General features: G+C 46.9%; 1 protein-coding gene across 1 annotated transcript in view; it reads right to left on the bottom strand.

Annotated features, from left to right (window-relative positions):
• Positions 1 to 14286, bottom strand: part of LOC144806599 (uncharacterized) — an 87123-nt gene extending 72837 nt beyond the window's left edge. Inside the window, exon 1 of the mRNA XM_078672930.1 lies at positions 14221 to 14286. The gene's annotated coding sequence lies outside the window, so the exon portion shown is untranslated. The remainder of the gene's footprint in view (positions 1 to 14220) is intronic.
• Between the last annotated feature and the right edge of the window lie 3835 nt (positions 14287 to 18121).

Below are 18121 nucleotides of genomic sequence, written 5' to 3'. Positions count from 1 at the left end.
GGCCAAACACTATGAGAATCTGATGCAAACAATGCAATAACATGAACCAGGCACTTGGATTGAAGCAAATAATGCATTAACACAGGCGAGGCACTAGGAGAATCTGATGCAAACAATGCAATAACACATGCCAGGCACTCGGAGAATCTGGCACAAACAATGCAATAACACAGGCCAGGCACAGGAAGAATCTGACTTAAGCAATGCAATAACACAGGCCAGGCGCTGGGAGAATCTGATGCAATCAATGCAATAACACAGGCCAGGCTCTTGGATTGAAGTAAATAATGCAATAACACAGGCCAAGCAGTAGGAGAATCTGACAAAAACAATGCAATAACACAGGCCAGGCACCAAGAGAATCTGATGCAAACAATGGAATAACATGGGACAGCCACCAAGAGAATCTGATGCAAACAATGGAATAACACGGGCCAGGCACCAAGAGAATCTAATGCAAACAATGCAATAACACAGATCAGGTACTAGGAGAATCTGATGCAAACAATGCAATAACACGGACCAGGCTCTTGGATTGAAGTAAATGATGCAATAACACTGGCCAAGCAGTAGGAGAATCTGACACAAACAATGCAATAACACGGGCCAAGCTCTAGAAGAATCTGATGCAAACAATGCAATAACACAGGCCAGGCACTAGAAGAATCTGATGCAAACAATGCAATAACACAGAACAGGCACTAGAAGAATCTGATGCACACAATGCAATAACACGGCCCAGGCACTAGAAGAATCTGATGCAAACAATGCAACAACACAGGCCAGGCACTAGAAGAATCTGATTCAAACAATGTAATAACACGGGCCAGGCACCAGGAGAATTTGATGCAAACAATGTAATAACACAGAACAGGCACTAGAAGAATCTGATGCAAACAATGCAATAACACAGGCCAGGCACTGGGAGAATCTGATGCAAACAATGCAATAACACAGACCAGGCACTAGAAGAATCTGATGCAAACAATGCAATAACACAGGTCAGGCACTAGAAGAATCTGATGTAAATAATGCAATAAAACAGGCCAGGCACCAGAATTGATGCAAACAATGCAATAACACACACCAGGCACCAGAATAATCTGGTGTAAACAATGCAATAACACAGACCAGGCACTAGAAGAATCTGATGCAAACAATGCAATAACACAGGCCAGGCACCAAGAGAATCTGATGCAAACATTACAATAACAGGGGCCAGGCACTAGGGTTGAAGCAAATAATGCACTAACACGGGCCAAGCAGTAGGAGAATCTGGCAAAAACAATGCAATAACATGGGCCAGGCACCAAGGGAATCTGATGCAAACAATGGAATAACACGGGCCAGGCACCAAGAGAATCTGATGCAAACAATGGAATAACACGGGCCAGGCACGGCCAGGCACCAAGAGAATCTAATGCAAACAATGCACTAACACAGGTCAAGCACTATGAGAATCTGATGCAAACAGTGCAATAACACAGATCAGGTACTAGGAGAATCTGATGCAAACAATGCAATAACACGGACCAGGCTCTTGGATTGAAGTAAATAATGCAATAACACTGGCCAAGCAGTAGGAGAGTCAGACACAGACAAAGCAAAAACACGGGCCAGGCACTAGAAGAATCTGATGCAAACAATGCAATAACACAGGCCAGGCACTAGAAGAATCTGATGCAAACAATGCAATAACACAGAACGAGCACTAGAAGAATCTGATGCAAACAATGCAATAACACGGCCCAGGCACTAGAAGAATCTGATGCAAACAATGCAATAACACAGGCCAGGAACTAGAAGAATCTGATGCAAACAATGCAATAACACGGGCCAGGCACTGGGAGAATCTGATGCAAACAATGCAATAACACAGGCCAGGAACTAGAACAATCTGATGCAAACAATGCAATAACACAGGACAGGCACTGGGAGAATCTGATGCAAACAATGCAATAACCCAGACCAGGCACTAGAAGAATCTGATGCAAACAATGCACTAACACAGGCCAGACACTAGAAGAATCTGATGCAAACAATGCAATAACACAGGCCAGGCACTAGGAGAATCTGATGCAAACAATACAATAACACAGGCCAGGCACTAGAAGAATCTGATTCAAACAATGCAATAACACAGGCCAGGCACTAGAAGAATCTGATGCAAAAAATGCAATAACACAGACCAGGCACTAGAATAATCTGATGCAAACAATGCAATAACACTGGCCAGGCACTGGGAGAATCTGATGCAAACAATGCAATAACACAGGCCAGGCACTAGAAGAATCTGATGCAAAAAACTGCAATAACACAGGCCATGCACTAGAAGAATCTGATGCAAAAAATGCAATAACACAGACCAGGCACTAGAAGAATCTGGTGCAAACAATGCGCTTACACAGGCCAGGCACTGGGAGAATCTGACGCAAACAATGCAATAACACAGAACAGGCACTATGAGAATATGATGCAAACAGTGCAATAACACAGACCAGGTACTAGGATAATCTGACGCAAACAATGCAATAACATGGGCCAGGCACAAAGGTTGAAGCAAATACTGCAAAAACATGGGAAAGGGACTAGAAGAATCTGTTGGACACAATGCAATATCACAGGGCAGGCACTAAGGGAATCTGATGCAAACAATGCAATAACACGGGCCAAGCACTAGGAACATCTGACACAAACAATGCAATAACACAGGCCAGGCACTTGGATTGAAGCAAATAATGCAATAAAACAGGCCAGGCACCAGAATTGATGCAAACAATGCAATAACACACACCAGACACCAGAAGAATCTGGTGTAAACAATGCAATAACACAGGTCAGGCACCAAGAGAATCTGATGCAAACAATACAATAACACGGGCCAGGCACCAAGAGAAACTAATGCTAACATTACAATAACACGGGCCAGGCACTAGGGTTGAAGCAAATAATGCACTAACACGGGCCAAGCAGTAGGAGAATCTGACAAAAACAATGGAATAACACGGGCCAGGCACCAAGAGAATCTGATGCAAACAATGGAATAAGAAGGGCCAGGCACCAAGAGAATCTAATGCAAACAATGCAATAACACAGGTCAAGCACTATGAGAATCTGATGCAAACAGTGCAATAACACAGATCAGGTACTAGGAGAATCTGATGCAAACAATGCAATAACACGGACCAGGCTCTTGGATTGAAGTAAATAATGCAATAACACTGGCCAAGCAGTAGGAGAATCTGACACAAACAATGCAATAACACGGGCCAGGCACTTGGATTGAAGCAAATAATGCAATAACACGGGCCAACCACTATGAAAATCTGACACAAACAATGCAATAACACAGGCCAGGCACGAGGAGAATCTGATGCAAACAGTGCAATAACATGGGCCACGCACTAGAAGAATATGATGCAAACAATGCAATAACACGGGCCAGGCACTTGGATTGAAGCAAATAATGCAATAACCCGGGCCAAGCAGTAGGAAAATCTGACACAAACAATGCAATAACACAGGCCAGGCACCAAGACAATCTGATGCAAAAAATGCAATAACATGGGCCAAACACTATGAGAATCTGATGCAAACAATGCAATAACATGAACCAGGCACTTGGATTGAAGCAAATAATGCATTAACACAGGCGAGGCACTAGGAGAATCTGATGCAAACAATGCAATAACACATGCCAGGCACTCGGAGAATCTGGCACAAACAATGCAATAACACAGGCCAGGCACAGGAAGAATCTGACTTAAGCAATGCAATAACACAGGCCAGGCGCTGGGAGAATCTGATGCAATCAATGCAATAACACAGGCCAGGCACTAGAAGAATCTGATGTAAACAATGCAATAACACAGGCCAGGCATTGGGAGAATCTGATGCAATCAATGCAATAACACAGGCCAGGCACTATGAGAAGCTGACACAAACAATGCAATAACACAGGCCAGGCACTCGGAGAATCGGATGCAAACAATGGAATAATATGAGTCAGGGACTAGGAGAATCTGACAAAAACAATGCCATAACATGGGCCAGGCACCAGCGTTGAAGCAAATAATGCAATAACACGGGCCAGGCACCAAGAGAATCTGATGCAAACAATGCAATAACACGGGCCAACCACTATGAGAATCTAATGCAAACAATGCAATAACACGGGCTAACCACTATGAGAATCTGATGCAAACAATGCAACAACATGGACCAGGCACGAGGAGACTCTGAAGCAAACAATGCAAAAACACAGGCCAAGCACTATGAGAATCTGATGCAAACAATGTAATAACACAGGCCAGGCACTAGGAGAATTTGATGCAAACAATGCAATAACACAGGCCAGGCACTAGAAGAATCTGTTGCAAACAATGCAATAACACAAGCCAGGCACGAGGAGAATCTGATACAAACAATGCAATAACACAGGCCAGGCACTAGTTGAATCTAATGCAAACAATGCAATAACACTTGCCAGGCGCTAGGAGAATCTGATGCAGGTGAGCATGTAATACCTGGCGGGATCTAGTGTACTGTGTGGACAAGAGGGTGGGAGGGCAAAGACTAGTTTCATATGGATTGAAGCATGGGCAAAATGAGCAATATTTTAAGGAAGTATTTACCATATAGTAAATCATGCAGAGTCAGTTTTTTTTGTGCCAGGTACGGGATATTACGTACCAAGGGGTGTCACAGATATTATAAATTTTCCTACAAGGGTCATCTGCTTTACAAAGAATTTCAATATGAGGAGCGACTGTAAAAAGCAGCGACGGGACATGCAGTGAGAGGAGAGAATGCAGAGTATCACTAACGTTATGGAACAGCACACAACTTTAGAGGCTACTTAGATACAGGGAGACACCTGAAATGGGTTCTGCACCTCACTTGAATCCAGAACACGAAAGCGCCTTTACACACAGACCAAACATCATAGGAGGGGCCGAGGGGCGACATGACCTCTAATCCCGGCGTTACCACTTTACCTAAAGATGCTGGAAATAGACACCAAATGTTATTTCTCGACAGGGCCACTATACAGGTCCTTATTCTGGGATTGTAGTCCCTCGGCCTCCCCCTCACAATCACCACCACCCCACGTGCGGTTTACTGCACTAGGAAACTGTGCAACCAGGAGACTTCGTGTTTAACCCTGTCCTACAATTTGTGAAATAGTGAGCTTCAGGAATCACTAAGTAAATTTGTGCCTCTCCCCCCCCATTTATGTCCAAGATCGGAGGTATTTACAACCATCCTAAAGTTGTGAGTAAAACTGTGCTTTTAAAAATGGGCCCAGACTGTGGTGATGCGTCTTTAAGTAAAGATTCCTTCCAGCGGCTCCTGGAATGTTGTTGTTGATGCGTTGCCAGCAGTGTTCCCGGCAGTTACGTTCCTGGTGCAGTTGGATGAGTGGTGAATAAATCTTACCCTTAGCCTACCGATGACACGAGAGTTTGATTACCACATAGACATTGCCTCTGGTGGGGGGGAGGGGTACACAGCACCCACTCTCATGGACTATTTACCAGAATGTAACGTGGCCAAGTAATAATCTTAGGAAAAAGTAGTTCTGTGTTCATCAGACTTAAACTGTTTAGTACTAGGCAAATCCTACTCTTTCTGTGCCTCTGTCCCCTTATCTGACAATGTATGTACCTCGAAGGAGGCAGGATGGAAGAAATAAACATGAAAGGCACGATCCCAGCTCAAACCACCAGCATGGATTTCATTCACTCGTTCAGAGCTGCTTAACTGCAGTTCTCCGCACTTCATATCAGCATCTCTAAAGGCAAACACTGTCGAAGCAAAGGCAGGGGGAGAGCCCTATGACCCTTTAGAGCCTAGGCCGCTCACTAGAAAACGACGACGAAGGACAGGACAGGACAGGACTCTAACAGGATAAACTGATCGAACTCAAATATGAGGTCAACGTATTATTTATCGCCTTAATGGTGCAAAAGTCACTCAGGAATGAAATTAATACTATTCAAATAATCAATGTTCGATTTACAATAGAGGCATTGATGTGCTGCAATAAAATAAATCGGCAGCAACAATAGCTATTCTCACAACAAAGTGTACTTATTTCAAGTTTGGTTTGCATATTTTACAAGAAGGGGATAAAACGATAACTGATAGACAATATTATAAATCTTACCGACTTGCCTTATAAAGGTTACTGGTACTTTTAGAGTCAATCATTTTTATTGAGCAGTATAACATCCCATAACACAGCTCAGCTGCCTATATCCGCTGGCCGGCAGAGCAAATTCTACTAGCATTAAACACAGCGTTCGGGCCTACACCCCAGAGGACGACCCCGCGAAGAAGAATGCAATGCCATGATGAGCCGCCAGTACCATTACAAATCTACTGCAATTAAGTATAGAAACAGGAACAACAAAGACAAAAGAAACCCCCTCCCTCCACCCCCACCCCCACACCTCTCCCCCACTACCTACCACCCTCCTCCGCATCAGTCTTATCTACCTCCTCATACTCTGCGCCACCACCACACCCTCCCCCAGCACCGCTCAGACCACTCAAATCCCCTTGGCAGGACCCGAGGCTCCAAAGGAATAAGTTGAAGAATCTGCAAATACTTTGGACACGTTACCTCCTGCAAATCCCTGGATAGGAGATGCAGGAATGGGTCCCACAATTCCGCATATTCTGCCCCCCTTCCTGCCATACACAGTGATAGCTGCTCCTAGCTAGAAGATGCCACAGCCGTTGGACCCAGTCCCTCGGGTCAGGAGAATCAGGAGACCCCTAATGCGCAAGGATGACTAAGCACACTGCCAGCAAGGCCAAAGCAATCGGTCTACCCCTCAGCGAGCGCAAGGGATACGATTTCACATGTGGGAGCCCTAGTAGCACATGTTTAGGAGCTCGAGGGAACGTGATACGAAATGCATCATTCAGGTCATCAAGGACCGCCTTCCACTACCGCTCTAGTTTCGGGCAGTGCCACAAAAGGTGTGGCAAGGTGCCCGGGGAACCACACCCCCTCCAACACAGGCCTGAGTGTTTCTGATCCCAAGTCTTAATGCGAGCTGGAGTATAATACCAATAGGTAACTGCCTTATAGGCTGACTCTGTACCTGCTACATTGGCGGTGATGTGCTGCGCACGGTAGAGCAACGGCTCCCACTCCTTACGTGACAGCGGACTCCCCAGCTCCGTCTCCCAACGAACCTGCGCTTTTGTACGTGAAGCTTTGGGGTGCGCTATGATCATAGCATACAAATCAGATATAAGTTTGAGATCATCTTTCTTGCAGACCACCCACCTTTCGAAGGCTGTCAGGGGACGGGACATAGCAGCAATGTTAGGAGGCTGAGTAACCCAATGCGCTACCTGCGTATAAGGAAATGCATCGGACTCTAAAAGAGAGAAATAGTCTCGGCGAAGCAGGGGGAACGGGATTAGGCCATCAAGATCAAAGAGGGAGCCCACTCTCTTGCAACCCTCCTCCCTCCAGCGCTGAAAGATCGGGGAAGCACAGCCCGGTGGGAAGTCTGGATTATCTACGATGGGCGTCATAGGGGACGGAAGTAGTCCAACCCTTACGCTGCGCCAGTTGGTCCCATACCTTCAAAGTCGGCGATGTCACAGGGGAAGAGTAGAGACCCCACACTCTATGTTTCCGAGGAAGCCACAGCTCGCGCCAAATATTGCACCCCGCCACCGTCTGGTCCATGAAGTTCCAGTTTTCCTGGACCATGGCCTATTACATTCAAGGATGTACCGCAGGCAGGCTGCCTGAAAGTACGCATTCAGCTAGGGGAAACGCATCCCACCGCTGGCCTTAGCGGCTGTAATCAGTGATAAAGGAAGCCGTCGGCATTTATGATTCAACAAAAACTTATTAATATGCCCTTGTAGCTTCTGGATGGAACCCGGCGGAGGACTCAGTGGGAGCATCTGAAAGAGGTATAAGATGCGCAGGAGTACTATCATTTTAACTGCCGCCAGTCTTCTGAACCAAGCCAGGTGAAGACGGGACCAGTCGGACAGGGATTTAGCTGTCTGGTCCACTAACAGCTTGTAGTTAGTGGAAGCTGTCTGTGCTATTGTAGGGGCAAGGCGGATTCCCAGGTACGGGATGTCCGAGTGAACGCACTGGAAGGCAAAGTCCTTCTGCAGTTCCAGTACATCAGCTGCCGCGACCGACACATTAAGTATCTGCGCTTTGGAGAAATTAACTTTAAATCCCGCTACTCTACAAAATTCGTGCAGTTCTGCCAACAGGTGCCGCAAGGAAGAGTGGGATTGCGTAAGCGAAAGAATCACGTCATCCGCGTACAAACTGATTTTATGTATATCTGCACCAAACTGAATCCCTGCAACGCCCCCGTTGAATAGCACCCGCTGAGCAAAGGGCTCCATATAGAGCGCAAAAAGCAGCCGGGACAAGGGGTACCCCTGCCTCGTCCCTCTAGTGATAGGGAAAAGAGCAGACTTGCACCCATTTACTCGAACCGCCGCCTTCGGAGCCGCATACAGGCAACGAACCCATCGCACAAAGTTATCCCTCAGGCCGAAGGCTTTCAATACAGCAAACAGATATGTCCAATCGACGCGATCGAAGGCTTTCTCCGCGTCTATGGATAAAAAGAGGGCCTGCGCACGAGAATGTTGAATTAAATCCATGAGTTGCAGAAGTCTCTTAGTGTTGCCCCCCCCTGTCGCGTCGGAATAAAACCCGCTTGGTCCGGATCTATGATGCCGTCCATCAACTGGCTGATGTGTAAGATGCTGGTGAAGAGCATGGCGTCAATGTTAAGGAGCGAGATCGGAAGATATGATCCACACTCTGCGGGGTCCTTCCCGGGGTGGGAATGACTGTGATAGCAGCCTCCGCCATGGAGGGGGTCACTTCCCCCACCTCTAGAAAGGAATTAAAAAGGTGTGTTAAAAAGGGAGCCCGCTCCACACAAAACGTCTTATAAAAAACAGCCGAATAGCCATCTGGCCCCGGAGATTTGGCCAACTTCAGCTGCGCAATTGCAGAGATGACTTCCTCGATACGTTTTAAGAAGTTGAGAGTGTGATCTCCACGTAGGATTGGATTTATTTGCCAGGATTAATATCCGTTTTTTCAGCTCGTGATATGAAGGACAAGAATCTTTCTGTTTGTAGAAAAATTACTTTATTTTAATTCATACGATGAGGACAGCCGACACGTGTTTCGCCCCCTCTTGGCGATTTGCGCCGGGGCTTTCTCAAGGCTAGATGAGTTAATTCACGTCGAAAATTCCTGTTACAGAAATATGTGCGTTATCCGTGGTATAAAATTACAATTCTTCAGTGATAAAACAATTCTTTTTAGGCTAATGCCTACAGTCCTAAGGTCCTCCCAGCATGGCGATTCCTCGTTCGTGTCCTTCCTCGATACGTATCTCACCATCCAAAGCCTCTGCCGAGACCTGAAGGAGCGGCGTAATGCTGCTAGATGCCAAATAAGCCACTACTCGCTTGGGGTCCCCTTGATATAAGGATTGGTAAAACCGCTGGAAGGAGTCCACAATAAGCGAGTTGGTAGTCTGCTCCACTGATTGAGAGTCCCTGATGGATTGGATGGCTGACTGCTGCGCCCGAGCCCTCAACCTGTGCACCAACATCCGACCCCCCTTGCCCCCCGTAAGATAAAACTTGTGACGAAAGTGCAAAAGGGCATACTCCGCTCGATCTAGGTCAAGGTGTTTTAGCATGCGTCTCTTCGTCTCTAACTCCCTCCATACGCATGGAGCCTCTGTCCTCTTATGTATCGCCTCCAGTTCACCCACCTCCTTCTCCAGTGCAGTGCATTTCTTCCTACGCATCCGACCATAAGTCGCAGACAGCGCAAGAAACTCTCCCCGGACCACTAGCTTGAGAGCTTCCCAAACAGACTCCAGGGCCATACCATCTCCATCATTGGTGGCGAAGTACTGGGTGATAACTTCCCTAATGCGAGTGACTGCCGACTCCGAATGGAAGAGAGAATCTCGGAGACGCCAGCCAGACGATGGCGGCCACTGCCCACTACCGGTAAGCTGAACAGAAATAAGGACGTGGTCTGACAAAGAGCGCGGGGTGATAGTTGCCGCGGACAGGTGGGGGAAGAGAGAGGTCGTAGCCAAAAAGTGATCTAAGCGCGCATAAATAAGCGCGCATAAGTTTTATGAGCTGAGGAGTAATATGTATAATCGCGTTCTAGGGGGTGGTGAGCGCGCCACACATCATGCAGCCCCCTGTCGTGCAACCATTGTCTCCCCCCTGCGAAAGGGCCCCGCTTGGTGCAAGCGCACAGGTCCAGATTTTGTTCCGTCAGGCGGTGAACGTCTTGTTGAAGCTGGTGGATCTCCTCAGCAGCGCCCAAGTCGTGTTCCTCCAGAGTCACCACTCTCTCCCCTATAGCATCGACGTCTCGGCGCATCTCCCAGACATCTGAGGAGAGCTGGAAGCGGAGGTCCAAGATGTCCTCCTTAATGGCGGCAAAGAGCTCCATCATGAAGGCCTTAGTCGTCGGCGCGTCCGCATCAGCAGGCTGCGCAGCTTGGTGTTAGGGATGCGAGGCGGTCGGACCCACCATCTTCTGCTGTAGATCTTTCGGGCGTTTATCCTTCTTGCCCCTAACCGCCGACAAAGTGATGTTGATAAGGGCCCCATGAGGCACCAACAGGCTCCCGCTACAAGTGCACCTCTCCGCTCAGTCCAGGCCCAGGTAACCGCCGGAAAGCGCCGCCCGCCGCCGCACGGGTCGATGACGCACTTTCCTCTCACCAGCAATCTCCTCTCCTAGGCAGCAACCACGGGTGGAGTGGGCCCCTACACCACCAACTGCAGAGGACTAGATTCCATCAGGGCCGCCACCTGCACACATCCCGGCCGCTCCAGCCATCGCGGCCCTCCACCACCGACAGCCCCACGTGCTCCCCAAAGACCTCGCAGGCAGTAGCAGTTAGGCCAAGACACCCCAAGGTCCTCCTAGGCACCACTCCAGGTAGGCCGCCGTCTCTCCCGGGCTCTCCACACCCAGGCTCTCACGTCAGTATCTGGGTGTCCAGTAAGTCTCTCCCCTTCACTGTGCCTGGCCGCCATCTCACCCCATCTACTACCCCTGAGAGGGGCCCCTCAATGAAGCGCCAGTGCCAGGGGACGTCAGGGAATGCCAGAGTGCGCCGCCCGCCGAAATGCTGGCCGAAAGGAGGCCGCACACCAGCCCAGGCGGTCACGCTCTTCAGATTACAATGGGGAAGGGCCCCCCCCACTGCGCCACCCTCCGATCCGCGGGTCGGGATGAAGCGCCACTGGTCTACTCAGCAACAGGCCCCATGAGGTCTGGAGAGCTGCCAAGACTTGGGGGGCCACACTCACTCACTGCCGATGCCGGGGTCCACCACCCAGAGCCCCCGCAGGGGCCCCACGCCACCCGCCAACCCGCAGACCGAGTCCCGGGCCTCAGGCCGACCGCCCACTCGCTCTTCACCTCTGGGCCGCAACTGGGGAGCTCGACCGCTGCCTGTATCGCGGGAGCTCCCCGCCTCTTCAATCACCTCTGGGCCGACCTCCACTCCGCCGGGAGACGCCGCCCCGAGCTCTGCAACAGTCACTGCTTCCCCTGCACCTCTCTCAAGCCCCGGATCCAGGGGCAGCCGCTCTCCAAACTCCGCAGCGCAGACCATGCGGCGAGCCGGGCCCAGGGGGAGTCCGGGCCGCTCCACGCCGATCGGCGAAATGCCCACACCAGGAGCAAAAAGGGGGTTACCACCGGGATCGGGACTGCACCGAGGCCCTGATGCGCCCCTTCAATGGCGTGGATGGGCACCAGGTAGGGCGCTGCACTACGCTGAAAGTTGGGCGGTGTCGGAGGGCCTGGGAAAGACGTCGTAGTCCGCCGCCATCTTAGCCACGCCCCCCCTACTGGTACTTTTAGATCAACACAAAGTTTAAGGAAAAGCAGAAATAACAAGTTAGACAGTGCATCCGCAATGACGGACAATAAGCCCTTATTAATAGTGACCACAAAACCACCGTCTCCAAGTAGGAGAGCCTAATTACAAAACACCGGCTAATACGGTGAACTACTACAGTGCGTGCATCAAACTGTGACTATGACATTGGTCTATCAAAACATTTGAATTCTGCGTTTGTTCTTCTCGTTAGGTCTTGATCCTGGAAGATATAGGCTGATGGGTTTCGGGCTTGTTCTTTATGCACGCTTCAGGACTTCGCAAACAAATGTCACCCAAACATCGCACCTTGTTGAGGAGGCCCTTGGGGTGAGAGTTGGTCACTTAAAATGTAGCGCCACGATAAAAGAACTGTTTGAAGAAGCACAGGGGTTACCAGCTTCTCAAAGGGCATGTCCTCTGTTTAGATAGCTGTCCAGAGGGCCAGAGACCTGGGTGGGGCCATCAATGTAAGCAATGGCCCGGAGCCGCCATGGCTAATTTGTAACTCCTGGGTCACTTTGCTTGTGTGGTTGCGGCAAAGAATCGAAGCATGCTGATATGGTTCGGTGGGGTTGTGAACACTATCCACAAACTGGCATGTGGACACTCACTTCAGGATCCTTGCTGCCTGGCAGCTCCTGCCACCCAACGGGCAGGACTTTTATAGCTGAGATGTGTGCGCTCTGCCAGGCTGTTCCAGTTGTGCTGGCATCACCGAGCTGCACTAGATGAGTGCAGACAATGGAGCAGACCACCAGAGGGCGCGACAAACCAGGAGGTTCATGGTGACAAAGAGTAATTCTTTTTAAGATTACTGTGAGGGTGTTACCAGTACTATTTGAATGCAGTATTTTCATGGAAACCTTAAAAAAAGGTTAACACTAGCTACAGTATGATTGCAGTTAGTAAAAATGCAACATCTGATAGCACAGTAAGAATTTACAAGTTTTTTCTTTTTGCAAATTATGCTCGACTGATCTTATACTCTGTACAGCCCGTGCTATAATTTGTATAGCCTATTTTATATTTTGTTTAATTCTTTCTTTAAACTATTGGCTTTCTTATTCAAAGTGCTGTCTCTCACGGGCAGACGTCACAGCATTGTAAAAATATATAAGTCACTATTCCCTAGTGCACCAACCAGGATTCAAATTAGCGACCCTCCACTTTGAGACAAAGACATCAGAAATTATGACACTAACCTTAGTGCCCCAGGCGATCTGAATGTCGTCTGAGTTGAGCCCATTTACGTAAACGCAGGCCATAGGCTGTGTGTCCAGCAGCTTCATACGTAATCTCAAACTCCCTGACATACCAAGCCGCCTAAACGTCTCGATCAGAAAAGGCTACTCCAGGGAGTCAAACGTCTTATCGGCATCAGCTGACTTCATGTTTGGGTTTACCTGATGCAGCACTGCAAATACTGCGAATACCGTCCGTAGATCAACTGCTGTGGATTTAAGAGGGACAAATCCCAACTCTACAGGGGAGACTATTTTCTCTAGTAGGAAGGATAGTCGAGTCGCATCACCTCAGGCAGGAATTTATTATCACTGTTACGCAGTGGCAGAGGGCAATAAGATGTACACTTACAGGGTCTTTCCCAGGCTTAGGGGGCACTGATATGACTGCATCACTTATAGACGCCAGTGACACACCGCCCTTCAATGCCTCGGTATAGACCTATGGATAGGCCGCACCTCCACTGCACCCCCAGCCCAGGACAGGCCTCAACTTCTCTGTACCCCCTGAACAGGTCTCACCTCCTCAGCACAGTACAGGCCTCACCTCTTCTGCACCCCCTGGACAGGTGTCAGGGTGCAGGAAAAAGGAATTAAAGCTCTTCTTTGACTCGCAGTATCTGCCATTGAACCGGCATTGCAAAGATCACCCGCTCGCAAAAAGGTCGCGGGTGATTATAGCGCCGAACTGGGCATTTTCCCCTGTACTACCAACAGGGAGGACCGCGGTGGAAGTTGACGGTCTAGTCCTGAGTTCCTGGACACGGGCGTAAGGTCTAGACCAGCTGTGAAGTGCGCCAGTTGATTTTAGAACCAAAGCACTTCACCAATGAATTTTCAGAGATTAGTCACATTCTTTCTGTAGTCTAGTTAGATAGAAATAGTGCAATTTTGTGCCAGGCTTAGGCGCAGGTTAGAGCTCTTCGGTGCGTCGGTTAGTTAGTTCGGTAATTTAGAACTAGAGAGAAATACCAATTTAAAGTAAATAGGAAAACAGAAATATAAAGAGAAGAATTAATACTTACCCATTGAATACTTCAGTTCCTGATTTCTTCGTTGCTTGGTTGACGGCGGAAGCTCCTGAAGGTTCCCTAGGGAGAAAAAAGAAGAATTCAAATAAGAAAGTAAGGCAGAGAGTGATTGAACGAATGAGTGAAAAAGAATAAATTAACTCACAGGGTGAAAGGATGCTAAAATGTTGTTTTTAATGCAGGTTACCAAAGAATAAATTACTTATATTAAAGAATAGAAGAGGAGCAAATGCCATAGGCACTCTGGGTAAGGAAACATATATATATATATATATATATATATATATATATATGTATTTATTTATTTAATGCGATTTTATATAGCGCGAACATTACCCGAAGGTGTCAGAGCGCTTTACAGAAAAAACTGCAAACGTACAAGTTGCAAGTCACTCAAGGAAGAGATACAAATGGATATACTCCTAGAGTCACATAGGAATGGTAGAGAGTACAAAGGTCTACTGCATATACTAGTGATTAGAGTTATCTCTATATACATAGGGAAGGGATACGAGTGGATATACTCTAAGAGTCACATAGGAATGGTAGAGAGTACAAAGGTCTACGCATATACTAGTGATTAGAGTTATCTCTATATACATAGGGAAGGGATACGACTGGATATACTCCTAGAGTCAAATAGGAATGTATTGTAAAGATGCAATACACAGGAAACTGCTTAGTAGAGGTTTATTAGCCCAACAGGGAGGCAAGTCATCAACATCCAAGACCTGGAGTACAACTGACTAGGCATATGAAATTCCGAGATGACATGGCTGCATTCTCAAGAAAGAATGCACATAATTAAAGACATAGATACAACACATCTCCCTTTTAATAATAATGAAATAATAAACAAACAGGAAATAGAAAGGGAAAAAAGAACAATAAACAAAAGACTTGAGAGAGAAAGAAATTATTTAGAATAGTAATCTTGGAGATACAAAGGAGGTCTCCTAATTCTAGAGTTCGTTCCACGTAAAAAAGGTACACTCATCTTGAGGAGATGAAGGGCATGGGCAAACCACTGGAACAGATTTCACAATTTATTTACCAGGGGCTGATCTCACAGGAGCAGCAGGTTCCATAATACCATTACCCCCTCCACACACTTTGACAAACGTGACATGCTCCAGACATCTCCCCCCGCAAGCATAACTACATTCTTCATAACTTTCGCAATCCGCCTTGGTCCAAAGAACTTTGACTCACCCTATGGGGACCAGACACCCTTCTTGACAAAAACAAGATCACCTACTTTCCAAAAAGGGTCTTTCGCACCCTTCAATACATCATATCTGCGCTTGTATCCATCCTGATAATTTCTTAACTTGGAATTGTTGAGTATAGCGCCTCTATCTTTAACAGACAACCACAAAGGATTGAGTTTTGAACCAGCAACTCTACCCTTGAGTTTCTCGAACGGTGAAATACCAGTCACACTATTGGGAGTGTTCCTGTGCGCCCACAGTTTTTCTCTGAGAATGGGTTTCAAGGGAAGTCTTCTCTCCAAGGCAGTCTGGGCACACGCTCTGATCAATCTATTCATGCTTTCTACTAAACCATTCGCCTGTGGAGAATAGAGGGCAGTCCTATGATGGGTGATAGATAGATCCTTAAGAAAATCAGACATTTCCTGAGAGGTGAACTGGACACCATTATCAGAAACTAAAATGTCCGGAACCCCTTCACAGGTAAAAGCATCCTTTAAGAACTCAATAACATTCCTACTTAAAACAGGTCCCATGCATGAAGCTGACAACCACTTAGAGGTGTAATCTACAAGGACGACAACGAACCTTTCAGAGGGTCCAAGGTTCACAAAAGGTCCAATAATATCAACCGCAATCTTGGACCAAGGACGTTCAGGAATGGCAACAGGAGAAAGAGGTGCGGTGTTCACTTTTCTTGATTTGTCATTACCAGCACAAATGTGGCAATCTTTGACAACAATTTTAACTTCACGGTCCAACTCCGGCCACCAATAGGATTCTCTAACTCTTGCTTTGGTGAGGCTACGACCTGATGTCCCTCGTGAGCTAGGTTGATTATCTTTTCTCTCATACCAAAAGGGGGAATTAGTCTGTCGCCTCTAAACAATTCACCCTGAACAATGTTCAACTCGTCTCTTACATTCCAATAGCCTTTAGCAGGATCAGGAACTTCTTTCAAAACAGGCCAACCATTGACCGTTGCTTCCAAAATAAAATTTCTAGCTGGATCATCAGGAAAACAACCTTTCCACTCTACTTCATTTAAAGCAGACTCTCTCACCCATGAAACAGTGGAAGAATCTGGATCATACGTGACTAACTTATTAACAGGCAACCTAGAAAGGAAATCAGCGGGAACATTCTTGGGACCAGGTAAATACTCAACACAGAAATTGTATTCCATGAGTCCTTCAACCCATCTCTTAATTCTGGGAGTTGTACATTCGACATTCCTACAAGAGAATAGCTGCACAAGGGGTTTGTGGTCAGATCTTACCACAAAAGGTAAACCCCACAAATAGAATCTGAAATGTTTGATGGCCCAAAAACAAGCTAAAGCTTCGCGCTCAATGACCGAATATCGCTCCTCTGCGCCCTTTAAGGAGCGGGATGCGAAACCAATAACTTTTTCCGAACCATCCACAAGCTGTGCCAACACAGCCCCCAAACCCCGTAAGCTGGCATCTGTGGATAAGATGGTTTTCTTGTGCACATCAAAGTGCCCCAAGGTTGGCATCTTGGCAATCTCAGACTTGACCGTATCGAAGGCAATAGAACACTCTTTGTTCCAATCAAAAACAGCACCATTCTTGAGGAGAAGTCTGATAGGTTGCATAACACTAGCAAAATTAGGAATACATTTGGAATAATACTCCGATAACCCATTAAAAGACTTTATGTGATCTTTGTTAGAAGGAGGTTGAGCTTGAAGAATGGCCTCTGCAAGGTCAATTTTAGGACTGATGCCTTCGCCAGATATATTGTGTCCCAAATAAGACACAGATCTAACCCTAAATTTGTATTTCTCTTGTTTCAAAGTCAAACCAGCATCTTTGAGTCTGGACAAAACAGCAAAAAGGATAACATCATGTCTGCTAACGTCAACACCGTGGACCAAAATGTCATCCTGGAAAAAGAGGACACAATCAATACCTGAAAGGACATTTTTCATGATTCTCTGGAAACAGGCAGCAGCGCTGGCTAAACCGAAAGGCATCCTGATGAATCTGTATGCACCTATAGGAGTTACAAAGGAAGTCAAATGTCTTGACTCCTCGTGCAAAAGAACCTGGTGGTAAGCTGCTGACAAATCCATAATGCTAAACAAAGTAGCACCACCTAACTTGGTCAAAATCTCATTGATATTAGGCAAAGGCTGCCTGTCAACCCAAATTGAACTGTTTAGACTCCTGAGGTCCACACACATCCTAATTTTGGTACCTTTGTTCTTAGGCACCAAAACAATTGGCGCAAGCCATTCTGAGGATTCTATCTCCTCAACAACACCAAGTTTCAATAACCTGTCAATCTCAACTTGTAGAGGTTTTAACATGAGATTGGGCACTTTCCGAACCTTATGTACTACAGGCTTAGCATTACTTTTCAAAATTATTCTGTGTTTGAATCCTGTGAATAAGCCTAGATCTTCAGTAAAAACTTCGGGAAATTTCTCAGTAATGTCTGAAAAATTCCCCACATCAGATACTAACATAACCTGTTCGGGTGCATTAGGATTCAACGTAATCCCTAGATTCCTTTGATGACGCCATCCAAGGAGATTATCTCCTCTTTTTGCAATATAAACCTTACCGACAGTTTCCCTGCCTTTGAATGCAATGGTTTGGATGGAATATCCTAATACCTCTATCTTCTGTTTGGCATACCCCACAGGATTGATATCA

The sequence above is a fragment of the Lissotriton helveticus genome, assembly GCF_964261635.1.
Source record: "Lissotriton helveticus chromosome 1_1 unlocalized genomic scaffold, aLisHel1.1 SUPER_1_unloc_9, whole genome shotgun sequence".
Lineage (NCBI taxonomy): Eukaryota > Metazoa > Chordata > Amphibia > Caudata > Salamandridae > Lissotriton > Lissotriton helveticus.
Note: the sequence above shows the minus strand (reverse complement) of the source record. Positions and strands in the feature narration are given on the sequence as shown.